Below are 22,093 nucleotides of genomic sequence, written 5' to 3' on the forward strand. Positions count from 1 at the left end.
CGGACACTTGGATGATGTCGTCCAGGATACCGAGCAGCATACATAGCATTCACCGGTTGGCATTTTGATCACAATAGCCGTACATCAACACGATATCGACAACACGATATCGACCTTTTCCGCAATTGCTAAACGGTCCATTTTAACACGGGTAATGTATCACGAAGCAAACACCGTCCGCACTGGCGGAATGTCACGTGATACCACGTACTTATACGTTTGTGACTATTACAGCGCCATCTCTATCACAAAGCGAAAAAACTGGTCCAACTAAAACATTCATATTTCTTTACGTACTACACGAACATGATATAAAAATGGAGGTTCCTATTTTAAAAAAACACAGTTGATATCCGTTTGACCTATGGCAGCGCCATCTAGTGGGCCAACCATAGCACCATCTGGTTTCCCCCTTTAAGCTAAACGAGTTTCGTTCTTTGTAGTTTTTTCATTTGATGCTTATGTCGTGAGATATTTGTCCCGGTCACTATCAATGGACCACCCTGTATATATAACAATACAGAGTTAAGGATTAATATTTCTATTATTTACCCCATTCCCTTAAACGTAAGAAAATGCATATACTATATTTATTTATTCTTATGCAAGAATTCATCTATGGTATAGAATGAGTTGTCAAGGAGATATGATTTCAATTTATTTTTGAAGCTCTTTCTGCTGTCTGTCAGACACCTTATTTCATCTGGTAATTTGTCGAAAATTTTTATAGCAGCATATTTTAGCCCTTTGTGTGCCAAAGATATGTTGAGCAAAGGATAGTGTAAGTCTTTCTTTCTTCTGGTATTATAATCATGAACACACTGTTGTTTTTAAACTGGTCCATGTTGTGGAGAACAAATTTCATTATTGAGTAGATGTATTGTGAAGCTGTTGTAAGGACTCCCAATCTTTTAAAAAGATGCCTACGTGTGACTATGAACCCCACACATTATTCTAACTACTTTCTTTTGAGCAGTGAATACTTTTTTGTCCAAATGTTGAGTTACCTCAAACTATTATTCCGTATGACATCAGAGAGTGAAAGTATGCAAAGCATGTTACCTTACTAATTTCTATATCCTCAAAATTTGCAATTATTCTGATCGTAAAAGTTGCTGAACCTAGTCGCTTTAGGAGATCCAAAATATGAATTTCCCAATTAAGCTTCTCATCTATATGTACACCCAAAAACTTAGTATGCTCTACCCTGTCTACTGACTTCTGTTGATGTGTTATATTTATTGAAGGAACTGTACTTTTTGCAGCAGAAAATTGGATGTACTGTGTTTTTTCAAAGTTTAGAGCAAGCCCATTTGCAGACAACCAATTAATGACTTTTTCCAAAGACCTTACTTGTATCATTTTCAATTGGAATTTCTTTTACTGGATTAATAATGATGCTTGTATCATCAGCAAACGGTGTCAGTTCAGCTCCCTGTTTCAGATAGGAAGGGAGGTCGTTCATATATATCAAGAACAGAAGGGGACCGCAGTAACGCGGTTCCGGACTGAAGGGCCTAGAACCGCTCGGTCGCATTGACCGCGCCGCTTAGATGTCGCTACCATTGTTCCAAAGAAATATTTTTTTTTAATCAGGAAAAGGCTTTACCCTCAGCTTACACTGGAAGAAGATGATCAATAGCAACGCATTTAACACAGTATATTGCTCAACGGAACGTAATAGCACTGCCAATATTCTAACAAGGGAACCTCCCCATCGCACCCCCCTCAGATTTAGTTACAAGTTGGCACAGTGGATAGGCCTTGAAAAACTGAACACAGATCAATTGAGAAAACAGGAAGAAGTTGTGTAGAACTGTGAAAAAATAAGCAAAATATACAAACTGAGTAGTTCAAGCGAAGATAAGCAACAATAAGGACAAAACCAACGCAGGTGCGCCGTGGTCTCGTGGTAACGTGAGCAACTGCGGAACGAAGGGTCTTTGGTTCAAATCTTCCATCGAGTGTAAATTTTAATTTTTTATTTTCAGTTTATGTGACAAATTCTTATGTTTTCATCACTTTTTTGGGAGCGATTATCACATCCACAAGAAAACCTAAATCGGGCAAGGTAGAAGAATCTTTTTACCCATTCGCCAAGTGTACAAGTTAGGTGGGTCGACAACATTTTCCTGTCATGTGACGCACATGCCGTCACCAGTGTCGTATAGAATATATCAGATGTGTTTTCCTGTGGAGGAATCGGTTGACCTATGACCTTACGATCAAATGTTTTCTGTTCCCATTGGAGAGGCACGTCCTTTCGTCTACTAATCGCACGGTTTTGCAGTGCGGTCGCAAAACACAGACACTAAACTTATTACAGTGAACAGAGATGTCAATGAACGAACGGACAGATAATAACTATGTAAAAATAAAGAAAGTAAAATTTTCAGTCGAGGGAAGACTTGAACCTAGGATCTCTCGTGCAGCAGCTGCTCACGCTACCACATGACCACGGCGCTCCTGAGCTCACGGTCTCCTTGATGTTGCCTATGTGGCCCATGGACTACTCAGTTTGTATATTTTGTTAATTTTTTCATAGTTCCACACAACTTCTTCCTGTTTTCTCAATTGATCTGTGTTCAGTTTATCAAGGCCTATCCACTGTGCCAACTTATAACTAAATCTGAGGGGTGTGCGATGGGGAGGTTCCCTTGTAAGGAAGATTGGGGCTTAACGTGGTTACTAGAACAGTGACGGGAGCAAACCGTTTCAGACACAAGAGTATGTCACAACTGTTGATGCCATATAGAAGTGGGGCTGTATTTTTTTTATGCTGAATGAAGGTCTAGGAACATTACTCAAACCTTCTGTAAATATATGAAACATCAAATGGAACAATGTATGTTTTTGCGCATATACTTTCATATGGCGCCTTGTGCACCTGAACAGGTACTCTCGTTGCGCCGGATTTTATTTCTCTCGTATTAAAAATGTTACTTCTGTTGTTGTTATGGTGTCCAGACCGACGACTGGTTCGAGAAAGCTTTCCATGCAAGCCTCTCCATCTCCGCATAGCTACTGAAATACGGGGTGTTCAAAAAGTCTCTCCGCAGTGCCATATGACTGTTAGCCGCGCGTGCCGTATAATTGTTCGCCTGCCTGGGTTACTTCCCTTCAAGTGGACTCTCCCAACATTCCACTGTTTCGTTGATCTCAGCCAGCGTCAGTAGTATCGTTGGTGTGTGTCGTTACGTGTTGACGTCAACGTTTAAGTTTAGTTTCTTTGTTCGTTTGTTTAGTTTTCGTCACTGTTAAAATGCTAACCATTGAAGAACGTGTGTTTTTAGTCGAACAACGGTTCAAAGCTGGCGGCAAAAACATTTAATTCAGGTTTCCCGGAGACAACACTCCCACATCGCGATACTGTGCGAGATTTGAGTAACAAATTTCGAAGTAAGGGTTCAGTGACAGATGCATCGGGAAGTGGACGTCCTAGCGTTTTGTCTGAGGATAAACTACTCGATATTTCCGATAAAATGTCCACGAGCCCGAACAAGTCTGTACGAAAACTCGCCCAGGAAATCAATGTTAGTATCAGAACGGCCCACACAGCTGTAAGGAAAAAATTAGAACTTTTCCCATACAAAGTGACAGTCGTACAAGAACTGAAAAATACTGATCATGGCAAGAGACCGCATTATTGTTAATGGCTCAAAAATTTCGTTCAACAAAATGGAAGCGATATTCTTAATGAAACGTTTTTCACTGATGAGGCATAACCCATTTATCCGGGTACATGAACTCGCAAAAATCTCGTATGAAGTAGCGGAAATCCACTGTGTATTCATGGGGAACCACTTCATTGTTTGAAAATAGGAGTTCGGATTGCAATTTCTAGACGTCGGATTGTGGGTCCCATTGCTTTTCAACGAAACAATAAACACACAACGATACTGCAGTGATATTCTGTACCCATTCATAGGAGAACTTCGGCTAAGTGAAATACTGAACGGTTATTTTCAACAAGATGGTGCAAACGCGCATACAGCTCCCGTTTCAATGTCACTGCTTGCTGGTGTTTTTGGTGATCGCATAATTTCACAGGGACTTTCGCCTCCGCGATCAGCTGACCTAACTAACACCACCTGACTTTTTCTTCTGGGGTGCAGCGAAAGCAACTGTCCATAAAAACCGTCCAAAATGCATCGATGAATTGGAAACTGCAAAATCCACTTTCACTGCTTCTGTTACAGAAGAAATGTTACAGCTTGTGTATGGAAACATGGTTAGACGAATTGAATTGTGTATTCAGCAACAGGGGGGACACTTTCAACAATTAACGTGAAAATTTGTAAGTAAAAATGAATATTGAATAAATTAATAATTTGTATTTCACTGAGTTTCATTTCGGTATATTCACTGCGGCATACGGCACGCGCGGCTAACAATCGTACGGCAGTGTGGAGAGACTTTCTGAACACCCCCTATATACTGAGGAGACAAAAGTCATGGGATGCGCCCTCATATCATGTCAGACCTCCTTTTGTCCGGAGTAGTGAACTAGCTCGACGCAGCATGCAGAAATATTGAGCCACGATGCTACTATATCCGTCCATAACTGCGGAGGTGTTGCTGGTGCAGAATTTTGTGCACGAACTGACCCTCGATTATGTCCCATAAATGTTCGATGGGATCCATGTCGGTCTATCTGGGTGGCCAAATGATTCCCTCGAATTGTTCAGAATTTCTTCAAAATACACTACTAGCCATTAAAATTGCTACATCAAGAAGAAATGCAGATGATAAACGGGTATTCATTGGACAAATATATTATACTAAAACTGACATGTGAATACATTTTCACGCAATTTGGGTGCATAGAGGCTGAGAAATCAATACCCAGAACAATCACCTCTGGCGACAATAACGGCCTTGATACGCCTGGGCATTGAGTCAGACAGCTCGGATGGCGTGAACAGGTACAGCTGCCCATGCAGCTTCAACACGATACCACAGTTCATCAACAGTAGTGACTGGCGTATTGTGGCGAGGCAGTTGCTCGGCTGCCATTGAGCAGACGTTTTCAATTGGTGAGAGATCTGGACAAAGTGCTGGCCACGGCAGCAGTCGAATATTTTCTGTATCCAAAAAGGCCCGTACAGGACCTGCAACATGCGGTAGTGCATTATCCTGCTGAAATGTAGGGTTTCGCAGGGATCGAATGAAGGCTAGAGCCACGAGTCGTAACACATCTGAAATCTAACGTCCACTGTTCAAAGTGTCGACAGTGCGAACAAGAGGTGACCGCAACGTGTCACCAATGGCACCCCATACCATCACGCCGGGTGATACGCCACTAAGGCGATGACGAATACACGCTTCCGATGTGCGTTCACCGCGATGTCGCCAAACACGGATGCGACCATCCTGATGCTGTAAACAGAACCTGGACTCATCCGAAAAAATGACGTTTTGCCATTCGTGCACCCAGGTACGTCGTGGAGTACACCATCGCAGGCGCTCCTGTCTTCGATGGAGCGTCAAGCGTAACCGCAGCCGCGGTCTCCGAGCTGATAGTCCGTGCTGCTGCAAACGTCGTCGAACTGTTAGGCCAGATGGTTGTTGTCTTGCAAACGTCCCCATCTGTTGACTCAAGGATCGAGACGAGGCTGCACGATCCGTTAGTCGTGTGGATAAGATGCCTGTCATCTCGACTGCTAGTGATACGAGGCCGTTGGGATCCAGCACGGCGTTCCGTATTACCCTCCTGAATCCACCGATTCCATATTGTGCTAACAGTCATTGGATCTCGACCAACGCGAGCAGGAATGTCGCGATACGATAAACCGCAAGCGTGATTGGCTACAATCCGACCTTTATCAAAGTCGGAAACGTGATGGTACGCATTTCTCCTCCTTACACGAGGCATCACAACAACGTTTCACCAGGCAACGCCGGTCAACTGCTGTTTGTGTATGAGAAATCGGTTGGAAACTTTCCTCATGTCAGCACGTTGTAAATGTCGCCACCGGAGCCAACCTTGTGTGAATGCTCTCAAAAGCTAATCATTTGCATATCACAGCATGTTCTTCCTGTCGGTTAAATTTCGCGTCTGTAGCACGTCATCTTCGTGGTGTAGCAATTTTAATGGCCAGCAGTGTATCTTCTGAAACATACTTTTAGTTTTTGTATTATGCATAGTAATTATGTGGATTTTTTTACTCCTTTTAGACAGGAGCGCCTGCGATGGTGTACTCGACGACGAACCTCGGTGCACGAATGGCAAAACGTCATTGTTTCGGATGAATCCACGTTCTGTTTACAGCATCATGATGGTCGCATGCGTGTTTGGCGACAACGCGGTGAACGCACATTGGAAGCGTGTATTCGTCATCGCCATACTGGCATATCACCCGGAGTGATGGTATGGGGTGCCACTTGTTACACGTCTCGGTCACCTCTTGTTCGCATTGATGGCACTTTGAACAGTGGACGATACATTTCAGATGTGTTACGACCCTTGGCTCTACCCTTCATTCCATCCCTGCGAAACCCTACATTTCAGCAAGTTAATGGACGACCGCATGTTGCAGGTCCTGTCCGGGCCTTTCTGAATACAGAAAATGTTCGACTGCTGCCCTGGCCAGCACATTCTCCAGATCTCTCACCAATTGAAAACGTCTGCTCAATGGTGGCCGAGCAATTGGCTCGTCACAATACGCCAGTCACTACTCTTGATGAACTGTGGTATCGTGTTGAAGCTGCAGGGGAAGCTGCTGTACACGCCATCCGAGCTCTGTTTGACTCAATGCCCAGGCGTATCAAGGCCGTTATTATGGCCAGAGGTGGTTGTTCTGGGTATTGATTTCTCAGGCTCTATGCACCCAAATTGCGTGAAAATGTAATCACATGTCAGTTTTAGTATAATATATTTGTCCAATGAATACCCGTTTATCATCTGCATTTCTTCTTGATGTAGCAATTTTAATGGCCAGTAGCGTATTATTGGTGTATGAATCATATGAAAGTTTTAACTACGTAGCGTCTTGCAAGTTTCAAATTTTGAAGATAAGGCACTTTAAATATTTGCCACCAAAGCTCTTATTTCTTTACTGGCTGCGTAGTTTCTGGTTTTGCCCATTTTCACAAGCCAACTTTTATAGAGAACAAAATTTGTTATGATGCATATAGTAACTGCTTACACATTTTGTATTTATGATATGTTGGATGTGAACAGTTCTATTTATATCATCACACTTACATACGAGGGTGAGTCAAATGAAAACTTTAAATATTTTTTAAATGTTATTTATTATGCAAAAGTGGTACAAAGCTGTTATCACTTTTCAACATAATCTCCACCAAGCTCAATGCAAGTCCTCCAGCGGTTACAAAGTGCATAAATTCCTTTAGAAAAAAATTCTTTTGGTAGTCGGCGCAACCACTCATGCACCGCGTGGCGTACCTCTTCATCGGAACGGAACTTCTTCCCTCCCATTGCGTCTCTGAGTGGTCCAAACATATGGAAATCACTTGGGGCAAGGTCTGGTGAGTATGGTGGATGAGGAAGACACTCAAAATGCAGGTGTGTGATTGTTGCAACTGTTGTACGGGCAGTGTGGGGCATTGCATTGTCATGTTGCAAAAGGACACCTGCTGACAGCAATCCACGTCGCTTTGATTTGATTGCAGGCCGCAGATGATTTTTTAGGAGATCTGTGTACGATGCACTGGTGACAGTGGTCCCTCTAGGCACGTAATGATCCAAAATGACGCCTTTCTCGTCCCAAAAGAGAGTCAGCATAACCTTCCCTGCCGATGGTTCTGTTCGAAACTTCTTTGGTTTTGGTGATGAGGAATGGCGCCATTCCTTGCTCGCTCTCTTCGTTTCCGGTTGCTGGAAGTCAACCCAGGTTTCGTCCCCAGTAACGATTCTTGCAGGGAAGCCCTCACCTTCTCTTTCAAAGCGCCGATGAAGTTCTTCACAAGCATAAACACGTAGTTCTCTCATTTCAGGAGTCAGCTGCCGTGGCACCAATCTTGCAGACACTTTGTGAAACTGGAGCACATCGTGCACAATGTGGTGTGCTGACCCACGACTAATCTGTAAACATGCTGCAATGTCATTCAGTGTCACTCGGCGGTTTTCCTTCACTGTGGCTTCAACTGCTGCAATGTTCTGTGGAGTCACAACTCGTTGTGCCTGATCTGGACGAGGAGCATCTTCCACTGAAGTCACACCATTTGCGAACGTCCTCCTCCATTTGTAGACTTGCTGCTGTGACAAACATACGTCACCGTACTGAACCTTCATTCGTCGATAAATTTCAATAGGTTTCACCCCTTCACTACGCAAAAACCGAATAACAGAACGCAGTTCGTCCCTGGTGCAGGTCGCGAGTGGGGCGGTCATCTTTATACTGATAACGCGACGGTATGTGTGCATCTAGATTCTAGACTATGCTGCCACCTACAGGCCATTCAGCACGCTGTTTGTAGGGCGCGCTTACCAACTTACAGGATAACGGCGCGAAATTTCGATTTGTTATTACAAATTTAAGGTTTTCATTTAACTCACCGTCGTATATCTGCGGTCAGCGTTAGAATTGTCGCAATTCTAGTTACACCTTACTATTTTGAAATAAACATTTTGTCTATGGAGTGTGTGACAGACTTTTGTAATTTTTTTTTTGTTTATTTATAGACGCAATCACATGTTTTTGACACAGTCATAACGGATTTCGGCCATACAACGCATGAACCTGTGTTCAGTGTATGTCGCCTTTAGAATCTGAAGATGCTCATTGTGTGGCCGAAACCGGTTATGACTGTGTCATAAACGTGTGATTGCGTCTATAAATAAACAAAAAAATTACACCTTACTATATTACGTTGATGTAGGTGCATAACATATATTATTTTCTTCATTGTGGTCTCATCATTACTGCATTGTATTAATGTATGTTGCTAAAATATATTTTCTCTTAATTGTGGTACCTTTATTAAATAAAGTGTAATAATTAATAACAATATAAATTATCCACATACATTAACACAATACAATAAGGTGTAACCACAACTGTGACATCTTTTAATGCAGATCTGTAAAATAATTGAGCGTGATGAGATAAATAGAACCGTCCACACCAAATACAAAAAAAATGGTTCAAATGGCTCTGAGCACTATGCGACTTAACTTCTGAGTTCATCAGTCGCCTAGAACTTAGAACTAATTAAACCTAACAAACCTAAAGACATCACACACATCCATGCCAAAGGCAGGATTCGAACCTGGGACCGTAGCGGTCACGCGGTTCCGGACTGAAGCGCCTAGAAGCGCAGGGCCACACCGGCCGGCACACCAAATACATCTCAAATACAAAATACTTAAGTATCGTATATCATTGACACCTTTACTATCCACATTCGGCACATCCACTCTTTGCAAATTCGGTCCTATGTAATAGGCGGTTTGTGAAATGGCCAAACCCGAAACAAGTTGCCGGCCGGAGTGGCCGAGCGGTTCTAGGCGCTACAATCTGGAACCGCGCGACTGCTACGGTCGCAAGTTCGAATCCTGCCTCGGGCATGGATGTGTGAGATGTCCTTAGGTTAGTTAGGTTTAAGTAGTTATAAGTTCTAGGGGACTGATGACCACAGCAGTTAAGTCCCATAGTGCTCAGAGCCATTTGAAATTAGTTAGCCACTAAATAAATAGCAGCTTTGGCGTTAAACATTTATAAATGCGTTTTCTAGAATATGTGAATCTGCTTCTTCTTGTTTTCGTTTTGGCCATCTGAGGACCATTTTAATTTGGGTCAGCTTCATTTCCTCCAGTCTTTTTCCTCGTCCATTATTCTATAGTTGGCATACCTTGCAATGTTTTTCGCTCTTCTGTCGATGAAGATTTCGGCCTGGCCCTAATTCTGTCCTGGAAACCTGTGATAACTTTAATTTTTAATTTCATACTCTCGTAAATCTCTGGTTCCTGTATTCCCATTTCTCACAGTTCTCTGCGTAAGTTTTGTATCCATCGTGTTTTGGTTTTGTTATGCACAAGAAACTGTTTTATTTGATGTGTCAATCTTCCTGGTCCATTTTACGCATGTGTACGAAGAATTTGCTCCTTCTTCTCTCATGATGTTCAGAATTCTCCCTATCTCAGTACGAGGTTTGTTCAAAAAATTCCGGAACATTCGTAATTTCACGGCAATGGTGTATTGGAGCGAAATGTGGATGGCATCACTGCACACGACTGTGTGTAATGTGTAACTGCCAGAAGTTTCGCTAATGTATCTCAGTTAGTTGTTCAGTGCTGTATGAGTGGAACGTTGCGTTGCACAGTTTGGGAATTTCGAGATGGCACGGTTAGAGGAGCAACGCATCTGCATTAAATTTTGCGTGAAATCCAAAACTTCCTGGCAGATTAAAACTGTGTGCCGGACCGAGACTCGAACTCGGGACCTTTGCCTTTCGCGGGCAAGTGCTCTACCAACTGAGCTATCCAAGCACGACTCACGCGCCGTCCTCACAGCTTTATTTTTGACCAGTACCTCGTCTCCTACCTTCCAAACTTTACAGAAGCTCTCCTGCGAACCTTGCAGAACTAGCACTCCTGAAAGAAAGGATATTGCGGAGACATGGCTTAGCCACAGCCTAGGGGATGTTTCCAGAATGAGATTTTCACTCTGCAGCGGAGTGTGCGCTGATATGAAACTTCCTGGCAGATTAAAACTGTGTGCCGGACCGAGACTCGAACTCGGGACCTTTGCCTTTCGCGGGCAAGTGCTCTACCAACTGAGCTACCCAAGAACGACTCACGCCCGGTACTCACAGCTTTACTTCTGCCAGTATCTCGTCTCCTACCTTCCAAACTTTACAGAAGCTCTCCTGCGAACCTTGGTAGAGCACTTGCCCGCGAAAGGCAAAGGTCCCGAGTTCGAGTCTCGGTCCGGCACACAGTTTTAATCTGCCAGGAAGTTTCATATCAGCGCACACTCCGCTGCAGAGTGAAAATCTCATTCTGGCAGACAAAATGTGTTCAATCTTCACAATCGGTCGGGAAGGGCTCTCCAAGACGAAAAAAAGCTCGTCAGGTCAGATTCTTTGAATCTGAAGGATTAGTTCATCATGAATTTGTGCCACAGGGACACACTATTAATCGATGGTATTGTCGGGACGTGTTGCGACGCCTACGAGAAAATGTGAAAGGGAAACGGCCTGAAATGTGGCGAGGCAATTCGTGGCTCTTCCATCACGATAACGCACCCACACATTCATCCCTGTCGGTGTGTGACTGTTGCACAAAAAACGAAATCACTGTGCTGCCTCCTCCTCCGTACTCTCCAGACCTGCCCCTGCGGACTTATTTTATTTCCAGAGTTGAAGATCCCGTTGAAGAGACGAAGATTTACAGTGACAGACGAGATAAAACAAAATTCGCAGAAGGCGTTTCGCGCGATCTAGCAGGAGGCGTATCGGGACTGCATCCGGAAGTGCGAACGGCGTTGGGAGTGGTGTATCAATTATGGAGGAGAGTATTTCAGAGGAGACCATGTACAATAAGTGAAAGGTAAGCGTAGAAAAATTTTGTGGACAAAGTTCCGGAATTTTTTTGAACAGATCTCGTGTGTACTTTCTGGTTCGCTGACCTTCTACGAGGATCACTCCAAAAGAAATGCACACTATTTTTTTTCATCCATCTTTTATTCTACATGTTTGAAAGTTTTACAGTGTGTAGATACATCTTTTAGGAACAATATTTTTCATTTCTCCACATACTTTCCATCCCTCTCAACTGCCTTACGCCATTTGGAACCAGCGCCTGTATACCCGCACGGTAAAATTCTGGACCTGTTGGAGCCACTGTTTGGCAGCGTGCACAAGGGAGTCATCATCTTCAGACCTTGTTCCACGAAGAGAGTCTTTCAGTTTCTCAAAGAGATGATAGTCACATGGAGCCAGGTCTGGACTGTAAGGCGGGTGTTTCAGGGTTGTCCATCCGAATTTTGTGATCGCCTTCACGGTTTTTTTGACTGACATGTGACCGTGCACTGTCGCGCAACAGCAAAACATCCTGCTTTTGCCGATGTGGTCGAACACGAGTCAGTCGAGCTCGAAGTTTCTTCAGTGTCGTCACATATGCATCATAATTTATGGTGGTTCCACTTGGCACGATGTCCACAAGCAAGAGTCCTTCGGAATCGAAAAGCACCATAGCCATAACTGTTCCAGCAGAAGGTGTGGTTTTGAATTTTTTTTCCTTGGGTGAATTTGCATGATGCCACTCCACTGATTGCCTCTTCGTCTCTGGTGAAAAATGATGGAGCCATGTTTCATCACCTGTCACAATTCTTCCAAGAAATTCATCTCCACCATTCTCGTACTGTTCCAGAAGTTCGCTGCATACCGTTTTCCTTGTTTCTTTGTGAGCCACTGTCAGCATCCTGGGAACCCACCTGGCACAAACCTTTTTTGACGCCAACACTTTCAGTATTCTGCAAACACTTCCTTCCCCTATCCCAACGCAGCGTGACAATTCGTTCCCTGTGAGGCGTCTGTCAGCAGTCACCAATTCGTTGACTCTCTGCACATTGTCTGGAGTGTGCGCAGTACGAGGCCTGCCGCTGCGAGGACAATCCTCAATATTGTCGTGCCCGCTTTCATCACGTAACCTGCTCGCCCACCGACTAACTGTACTGCGATCGACAGCAGCATCTCCGTACACCTTTTTCAACCTCTTGTGGATGTTTCCCACTGTCTCGTTTTCACAGCACAGGAATTCTATGACAGCACGTTGCTTCTGACGAAAGTCAAGTGTAGCAGTCATCTTGAAAACATGCTGTGGCGGCGCCACTCACGGGAACAGGTTGAACTAAGTCTGAAAACAAGCGGGAAGGGTGTATCTACACACTGTAAAACTTTCACACATGCAGAATGAAAACTGTATTTTTACAAAAATAGTGTGCATTTCGTTTGGAGTGACCCTCGTATATAGACAGTCTGCTATTCTTTGTGATCCCAACATCCTGCTGAGAATCCTCCATTCAGTACGTTCCGGTCTCTTAAGTACTTCCATTCTTACTAGGTTCACACTTTCTGCTGTGTAAAAGTCATCAGGGCGGATCATTGTCTGGCGATGTCTCAGTTCTGCGTTGATTGAAATATTCTTCTTATTGTAAATATTCATGGAAGCTTGTACGCTAAATTATTCGTGGTGCAGTTGATTCTTTTTCTGTCAGACCAGAGTTTGTCCATTCTCCTAGGTATTTAAATATCTCCAACTTCTGAGTTATCTATATGATGTGTCTGTTCTTTCGGACATGTCTCTTACGGGAATCGTAATAAGGAAAATGGGCAAGGGGCACTACATTAGTAGTGTGTGGATAAGTTGAGAATTTGTATGCGAAGGGAGGCGTGCTAGTGCAAATGGCTCAAATGGCTCTGAGCACTATGGGACTTAACATTTGAGGTAATCAGTCCCCTAGACCTTAGAACTACTTAAACCTAACTAACCTAAGGACATCACACACATCCATGCCCGAGGCAGAATTCGAACCCTCGACCGGAGCGGTCACGCGGTTCCAGACTGAAGCGCCTAGAACCGCACGGACACACCGGCCGGTCTCTAGTGCAGTGCGTGCAGTTACGCTGACCGCTGTGTCTGGATGGCTTAGTGGTCAAAGCGGAGTTACTAAATACAGTTTTCCGCAATTCCTTCACGAAAGAAGATGAAGTAAGTATCCAAAATTCGAAACCAGAACAGCTGTTATCTTGAGTGACATAAAAGTAGATATCTCAGGTGTGACGAAACAACTCAAATCACTTAAGAAAGGCAAGTCTTCCGGTCCAGACGGTATACCAATCGGGTTCCTTTCAGAGTATGCAGACACAATACCGCCTTTCTTGGCAATCATATACACTCCTGGAAATGGAAAAAAGAACACATTGACACCGGTGTGTCAGACACACCATACTTGCTCCAGACACTGCGAGAGGGCTGTACAAGCAATGATCACACGCACGGCACAGCGGACACATCAGGAACCGCGGTGTTGGCCGTCGAATGGCGCTAGCTGCGCAGCATTTGTGCACCGCCGCCATCGATGTTGTCGCCAGTGGTCGGCGGAAGGTGCACGTGCCCGTCGACCTGGGACCGGACCGCAGCGACGCACGGATGCACGCCAAGACCGTAGGATCCTACGCAGTGCCGTAGGGGACCGCACCGCCACTTCCCAGCAAATTAGGGACACTGTTGCTCCTGGGGTATCGGCGAGGACCATTCGCAACCGTCTCCATGAAGCTGGGCTACGGTCCCGCACACCGTTAGGCCGTCTTCCGCTCACGCCCCAACATCGTGCAGCCCGCCTCCAGTGGTGTCGCGACAGGCGTGAATGGAGGGACGAATGGAGACGTGTCGTCTTCAGCGATGAATGTCGCTTCTGCCTTGGTGCCAATGATGGTCGTATGCGTGTTTGGCGCCGTGCAGGTGAGCGCCACAATCAGGACTGCATACGACCGAGGCACACAGGGCCAACACCCGGCATCATGGTGTGGGGAGCGATCTCCTACACTGGCCGTACACCACTGGTGATCGTAGAGGGGACACTGAATAGTGCACGGTACATCCAAACCGTCATCGAACCCATCGTTCTACCATTCCTAGACCGGCAAGGGAACTTGCTGTTCCAACAGGACAATGCACGCCCGCATGTATCCCGTGCCACCCAACGTGCTCTAGAAGGTGTAAGTCAACTACCCTGGCCAGCAAGATCTCCGGATCTGTCCCCCATTGAGCATGTTTGGGACTGGATGAAGCGTCGTCTCACGCGGTCTGCACGTCCAGCACGAACGCTGGTCCAACTGAGGCGCCAGGTGGAAATGGCATGGCAAGCCGTTCCACAGGACTACATCCAGCATCTCTACGATCGTCTCCATGGGAGAATAGCAGCCTGCATTGCTGCGAAAGGTGGATATACACTGTACTAGTGCCGACATTGTGCATGCTCTGTTGCCTGTGTCTATGTGCCTGTGGTTCTGTCAGTGTGGTCATGTGATGTATCTGACCCCAGGAATGTGTCAATAAAGTTTCCCCTTCCTGGGACAATGAATTCACGGTGTTCTTATTTCAATTTCCAGGAGTGTACAACCGCTAACTTGGCGAAAGGTCTGTTCCTAAAGACTGGAAAGTAGCACAGGTCACACCAATATTCAAAAAAGGAAATAGGAGTAACCTATTGAATTACAGACCCATATCACTGACCTCAATTTGCAGTAGGATTTTGGAGCATACACTGTACTCGAACATTATGACTCACCTCGAAGAAAATGACTTATTGATACATAACCAACATGGATTCAGAAAATAGCGTTCTTGTGCAACTTATTCCCATGAGGTAATGAGTGCTGTCGACAAGGGATCTCATATCGATTCCATATTCCTAGATTTTCAGAAGGCTTTTTATACCGTTCCTCACAAGCGACTATTAATCAAATTGCGTGCATATGGAGTACCGTCTCAGTTGTGTGACTCTCAGAGAGGTCACAGTTCGTAGTGAGAGGCGGTAAATTATCGAGTAGAACAGAAGTGATATCTGGCGATCTACAAGGTAGTGTCATAGGCCCTCTGCTGTTCCTGATTTACATAAATGATCTAGGTGATAATCTGAGCAGCCCCCTTAGACTGTTTGCATATGACGCTGTAATTTACCGTCTAGTAAAATCATCAGACGATCAATTCCGAAATTATCTAGAGAGAATTTCTGTATGGTGCGAAAAGTGGCAATTGGCACTAAACAAAGAAAAGTGCGAGGTCAACCACATGGGTACTAAAAGAAATCCGATAAATTTTGGGTATACGATGAATCGCACAAATCTAAGGGCTGTCAATTCGACTAAATACCTAGGAATTACAATTACGAGCAACTTAAATTGGAAAGACTACATAGATAATATTGTGGGGAACGCGAAACAAAGACTGCGCTTTGTTGGCAGAACACTTAGAAGATGCGACAAACCCACTAAAGAGACAGCCTACACTACAGTTGTCCGTCCTCTGCTGGAATATTGCTGCGCGATGTGAGATCCTTACCAGGTAGGATTCACAGAAGACATCGAAAACGTGCAAATTAGGGCAGCTCGTTTCGTGTTATCGTGAAATAGAGGTGAGAGTGTCACTGATATGATACGCGAGTTAGGGTGGCGGTCACTGAAACAAAGGCGGTTTTCTTTGCGGCGAGGTCTATTCACGAAATTTCAATCACCAGCTTTCTCTTCCGAATGCAAAAATATTTTGTTGACACCCACCTATGTAGGGAGAAATGATCATCATAATAAAATGAGAGATATCAGAGCTCGAACGGAGAGATTTAGTTGCTCCTTTTTCCCACGTGCCATTCGAGAGTGAAATGGTAGAGAAGTAAAATGAAAATGCTTTGATGAACCCTCTGCCAGGCACTTAAGGCGGGTAGGACGTCAAACGGGCCGACTTGGAGCAGGAAAGGCACCACAGGACATTTAAATTTCCACTGTCTATACTTTTACAAATAAAGTCATAAAACTTTGCTGGCATGACCAGGAAGGTTTCAGGATTCACACTCATAACAGTGGAAGTTCAAGAATATCATAAAATAAATTTTTTGTTCATGTGAAATTTATCATTTTTTCACTTACTCTTGGCTGCATTTGTTGCTATAGGTACACTTTTCTTCATAAGTAAGAGAGATTCTACGATAAATTTTGTCCAGCATACAAACAATACTTACAGGTGTGTGAGACTCTAGAATTCATTTAATTTATGAAAAAATGAACGAGCTGTTACATTTTAGATTTCATGTTTAAAAAAACTTGAATTTTATAGTTAACTGTCTCAATTTTTACCACAGTTTTTAACAGATTTGGGAAATTCTAGAGTTTCATACACCTGTAAGTATGATTTGTATGCTGTGGAAAATTCATCGAATAATCTCTGTTAATTATGAAGAAAAGTATACCTATAGCAACAAATGCAGCTAATAGTAAGTGAAAATAATTTTGTTATGTTTTTGAACTTCCACTGCTATAAATGTGAATACTGAATCCTTCCTGGTCACGCTGACAAAGTTTTATGAATTTATTTGTAAAAGTATAGACAGTGGAAATTAGAATGTCCTGTGGTGCCTCTCCTGCTCCAAGTCGGCCCGTTTGACGTCCTACCACCCTTAAGTGTGAATTGCAGAGTAACCATGTAGATGTAGATGTAGAAAGCATCTGCCTAGTGAGCAGGGGACCCGTGTTCGGATCCCGATTCTGCACAAATTTTCCACTTTCCCCATTGATTTAAAACAGTGCGTACTCCCAACCAATATATGTAACTCCTCTGTGTCATCTGAGTTATCCTCCTTGTCTCTTGATGTTCGTCACATACTGTGTCTTCTCGATAGAGAACTGTAGGCCTGCTGAATCATTACGTTTAATTTTTTGAAATTCCTCTCCTGTAAAATTAACATATTTTTACATTACGACAGATTTTGGAGAAACATAGGGAAAAATCGAAAAATATAGGATTAATTTTCATAGCTCTAGAAAAAGCGTATAATACTGTTCCAAGAAAATTACTTTGGAGAGCACTACATATGGCAAACATAAACCCTTCCTTGATTAAAATAATACAACAGATGTATAAAGATAACATTTGCCAAGTGAAAGTTGGTAATAAACTTTCACAGAAATTTAGAACAAGCAAAGGCCTTTTACGAGGCTGTCCCATGTCACCATCATTATTTAAAATCTATATAGATATTAGCCTTAGAACATGGTCTCGTAAATGTAATAGTATGGGATTAGAAATAAGAGATGGAGTTTACCTACATCATTTATTATTTGCTGATGATCAAGTAGTCGTAGCACAAGGTGGGGAGGATGCTAACTATATGTGCAATCAACTAGCAGTAGCATACAAAACTTGGGGTTTGAAGATTAATTACCAAAAAACAGAATACTTGACTAATGATTCAGATGAGCTATACATTGAAGGAAAGAAAATGAAAAAGATAAACACTTTCTGTTATTTGGGATCCATTTTAGAAATCGAGGGAAAATCAGAGTCAGAAATCAATAAAAGAATTAGTAGCGGACGGAGGGTCATTGGGATGCTTAATTCAGTCTTATGGAGCAGGAATGTAATGAGCAGAACTAAAAAATTAATATACAAATCCATACTAGAGAGTGTGGTTCTGTATGGAACGGAGACCTGGACAATTAACATGAAGCACATTAAAAAATTACAAGCTCTAGGCATGGACTTTTGGAGAAGATCGGCAAGAATCTCCAGGAAAGAAAAGATAAGGAACACCGAAGTAATAAGGAGAATGGAAATAAAAGAAGGAATATATGACGTAATGGATAGGAAGACATTACAGTGGTACGGGCATGTACGACGAATGGAGACAACCAGAATACCAAAACTGATACTGGAGTGGGAACAGGAGGGGAGAAGAAGAAGAGGGCGACCTAGGAGCACCTGGCTCCAAAATGTACAGCGCACAATGAGGAGAATGGGCGCAGAGGAAGAGGGCACACAAGATCGAAACACCTGGAGAAATATTTTGAGAATATAGTTTAAGAACGTTTATTGTTTGTATTGTAATTTCCAAGTAAATTATTATGTTGGAGATAAGCCTCTGTAATGAGGAAAAGCTCAAAATAATAATAATAAAATTAACTCGTGTTTAATTTTTTGAAAGTTCTCTCCTGTAAAATTCTCGCGTATTGTTTACCCGCCCCGCCCCCTTTTCCTCCCGTACTCTTCAGCTACCATTCGCCCTTAGCTGCTCGCATGTGGGATGACCACTGCGTTTGGAAGCCAGTGTACGTTCCGAGTCCACTGACCCCTTATCGATTCGCGGAGCTGTGGAATTCTTTCGCGCCGGCTCCCCCAACTAGGGAGGTCCCCTACGCTCCCCTAGGAATTAGACTCGGCCTTCCCTCCGCTTGGAAGTGCCGGGTTCGACTCTCTCCCCTGCATGTTTCCGCGGCGCTACAATCTTTCGAATCTATTTCATTCGCAATTAAAAGAGTGAGGTGATTTGTTGATATGCCAGGACGAAACTTGCTTATTCTTGAGCTTGCTCTCTTTTCTAATCATATTCTAAGACACACTTAATAATTTTTTCATGAAGTTCAGTAAAACAACTGGCACCCGTTGTTGTTGTTGTTATTGTAGACCTCGACCCGAAGGAAAAATGCAACACTCCAAGCTAGTCTTAGCTCCACAAGTCTTCTTCGTCTCTGCTAACCTCTGCCACCTACGTCAGTTTGAACCTGATGGGTGTTGTGAACCCTGGTCTCCTTTTTACTATTATTACTCCCCTCTCCATCTCCATACATTCCTCTATTACCAAATGATGATTCCTCGGAAAGCGTCCTGTTGCTGTTGTGGTCTACAGTCTGAAGACTAGTCTGACGTGGCTCTCCATTCTACTTCATCCTGTGCAAGCCTCTCCGAGTAACTACTGCAGCCAATATCCTTCTGAATCTGCTTACTTTCCTCTGCGATTTTTACCCCCCACACTATCCCCCCCCCCCAACACTAAACGTGTCCTATCAACCTGTAATGTTATGTCTGCCTCACTGCTTTTTTTCCTTTACCTAATTTGTGCCTGATTTTATTCTGAGAAGCTCAGTAATGTGTGTAAATACCGTAAATGTAAATTTGATTCAAAAAGTACTTGAAGTGAAGTGAAGCGCAGCTGGACAGCAACAAACTCTTTAGCTCGCAATCCCCGCAACAATAGTAGTTGTGAATCTATGAATATGGACTCTAAAAAAAAGGACAATTGATTTATTAATAAAAAAGAGAACTGTTAATCTGTATCTTGTGGAAAGAGGACGTGTTGCTAGGCCGTCGCTCAGAACGTATTGTTACATTTAATGAAAACTGATATTTTAGTGATAAAACCGAGTGAAGTATGTGTTGTTGTTGCTGTGGTCTTCAGTCCTGAGACTAGTTTGATGCAGCTCTCCATGCTACTCTATCCTGTGCAAGCCTCTTCATCTCCCAGTACCTACTGCAACCTACATCCTTCTGAATCTGCTTAGTGTATTCATCTCTTGGTCTCCCTCTACGATATTTACCCTCCACACTGCCCTCCAATACTAAATTGGTGATCCCTTGATGCCTCAGAACATGTCCTACCAACCGATCCCTTCTTCTAGTCAAGTTGTGCCACAAACTCCTCTTCTCCCCAATTCTATTCAGTACCTCCTCATTAGTTATGTGATCTACCCATCTAATCTTCAGCATTCTTCTGTAACACCACATTTCAAAAGATTCTATTCTCTTGTCTAAACTATTTATCGTCCACGTTTCACTTCCATACATGGCTACACTCCATACAAATACTTTCAGAAACGACTTCCTGACACTTAAATCTATACTCGATGTTAACAAATTTCTCTTCTTCAGAAACGCTTTCCTTGCCATTGCTAGTCTACATTTTATATCCTCTCTACTTCGACCATCATCAGTTATTTTGCTCCCTAAATAGCAAAACTGCTTTACTACTTTAAGTGTCTCATTTCCTAATCTAATTCCCTCAGCATCACCCGACTTAATTTGACTACATTCCATTATCCTCGTTTTGCTTTTGTTGATGTTCATCTTATATCCTCCTTTCAAGATACTGCCCATTCCGTTCAGCTGGTCTTCCAAGTCCTTTGCTGTCTCTGACAGAATTACAATGTCATAGGCGAACCTCAAAGTTTTTATTTCTTCTCCATGGATTTTAATACCTACTCCGAACTTTTCTTTTGTTTCCTTCACTGCTTGCTCAATATACAGATTGAATAACATCGGGGATAGGCTACATCCCTGTCTCACTCCCTTCCCAACCACTGCTTCCCTTTCATGCCCCTCGATTCTTATAACTGCCATCTGGTTTCTGTACAAATTGTAAATAGCCTTTCGCTCCCTGTATTTTACCCCTGCCACCTTCAGAATTTGAAAGAGAGTATTCCAGTCAACATTGTCAAAAGCTTTCTCTATGTCTACAAATGCTTAGAGAAAGCTTTTGACAATGTTGACTGGAATACTCTCTTTCAAATTCTGAATGTGTAAGAGTTGCCAAACATTTATGTATACAAACTTTCTGGAAGTGAAGAATGGAAATATCTTGTTTTTGGAAAAGGAGGTGAACTTCATTGTCGTTGCCGTCTATCAATCGACAGAACTGTAAGTGTACAAAGTTCACTAAAATACAGGAAAAGAAACGCATTCTCTATAGTTTTGATTCAATAAGTAACAACCTCTCATAATTGCTTAATTACAGTAATTGGATTATGTTCTTGTACAATAGTATGGTGCTGAACTCCAATGACCAATTTTGATGTAGCAGGACGTGTAGTTTGAAAGAAGTTTGTGTGTCAAGCAATCTCCTTTTCTCACGAAAAGCAGATTGCTGTTTGATCTTACTTACTTACAACAGTGGTCCCTTAGGTATGAAAAGCTACGAAAACTTGGGCTCAAAGCTATCCGCAATATGGCCAAGTAACTAACAGAGTCGTATTTTAAACCTTAAAGAACAATAACTTTCTCCAAATTGCAATACGTCAACAACTGGTGCAGAAGCTGATCATTTAAAGAGGCAGAAACCAAAATTCAGGTACCAGTTACGACTCAAAGTAAAAATCTCAATCAAAAATCAATCTCTCTCTCTCTCCAAACACGTGCATAAATATTCATATTATAAAAAAAGTCTTTTTATAAACCAATCCCTCTTTGTTGTCAAGTTGTGCCACAAACTCCTCTTCTCCCCAATTCTCTTCATTCCCTCCTCATTAGTTACGTGATGTACCCACCTAATCTTCAACATTCTTCTGTCGCATCACATTTCGAAAGCTATTCTCTTCTTGTCTAAACTGTTTGTCGTCCATCTTTCACTTATACACTCGGTTACGTTACATGGAAATACTTTCAGAAAAGACTTCATAAGACTTAAGTCTATATTCCACGTTAGCAAATTTCTGTTCTTCAGAAACGCTTTTCTTGTCATAGCCAATCTACATTTTATATCCTCTCCACTTTGGCCATCGTCAGTTATTTTGCTGCCCAAATAGCAAAACTCCTTTACTACTTTAAGCGTCTCATTTCCTAATCTAATTCCCTCAGCAT

The 22,093-nt window shown here is 43.0% G+C and overlaps 1 non-coding gene across 1 annotated transcript; it reads right to left on the reverse strand.

Annotated features, from left to right (window-relative positions):
- Positions 1-10,382: 10,382 nt before the first annotated feature.
- Trnas-cga lies at positions 10,383-10,457 on the reverse strand. Its single transcript has one exon. It is a non-coding gene; the product is annotated as a tRNA-Ser (tRNA).
- Between the last annotated feature and the right edge of the window lie 11,636 nt (positions 10,458-22,093).

This window comes from Schistocerca piceifrons, chromosome 11 (assembly GCF_021461385.2).
Source record: "Schistocerca piceifrons isolate TAMUIC-IGC-003096 chromosome 11, iqSchPice1.1, whole genome shotgun sequence".
Taxonomy (NCBI): domain Eukaryota; kingdom Metazoa; phylum Arthropoda; class Insecta; order Orthoptera; family Acrididae; genus Schistocerca; species Schistocerca piceifrons.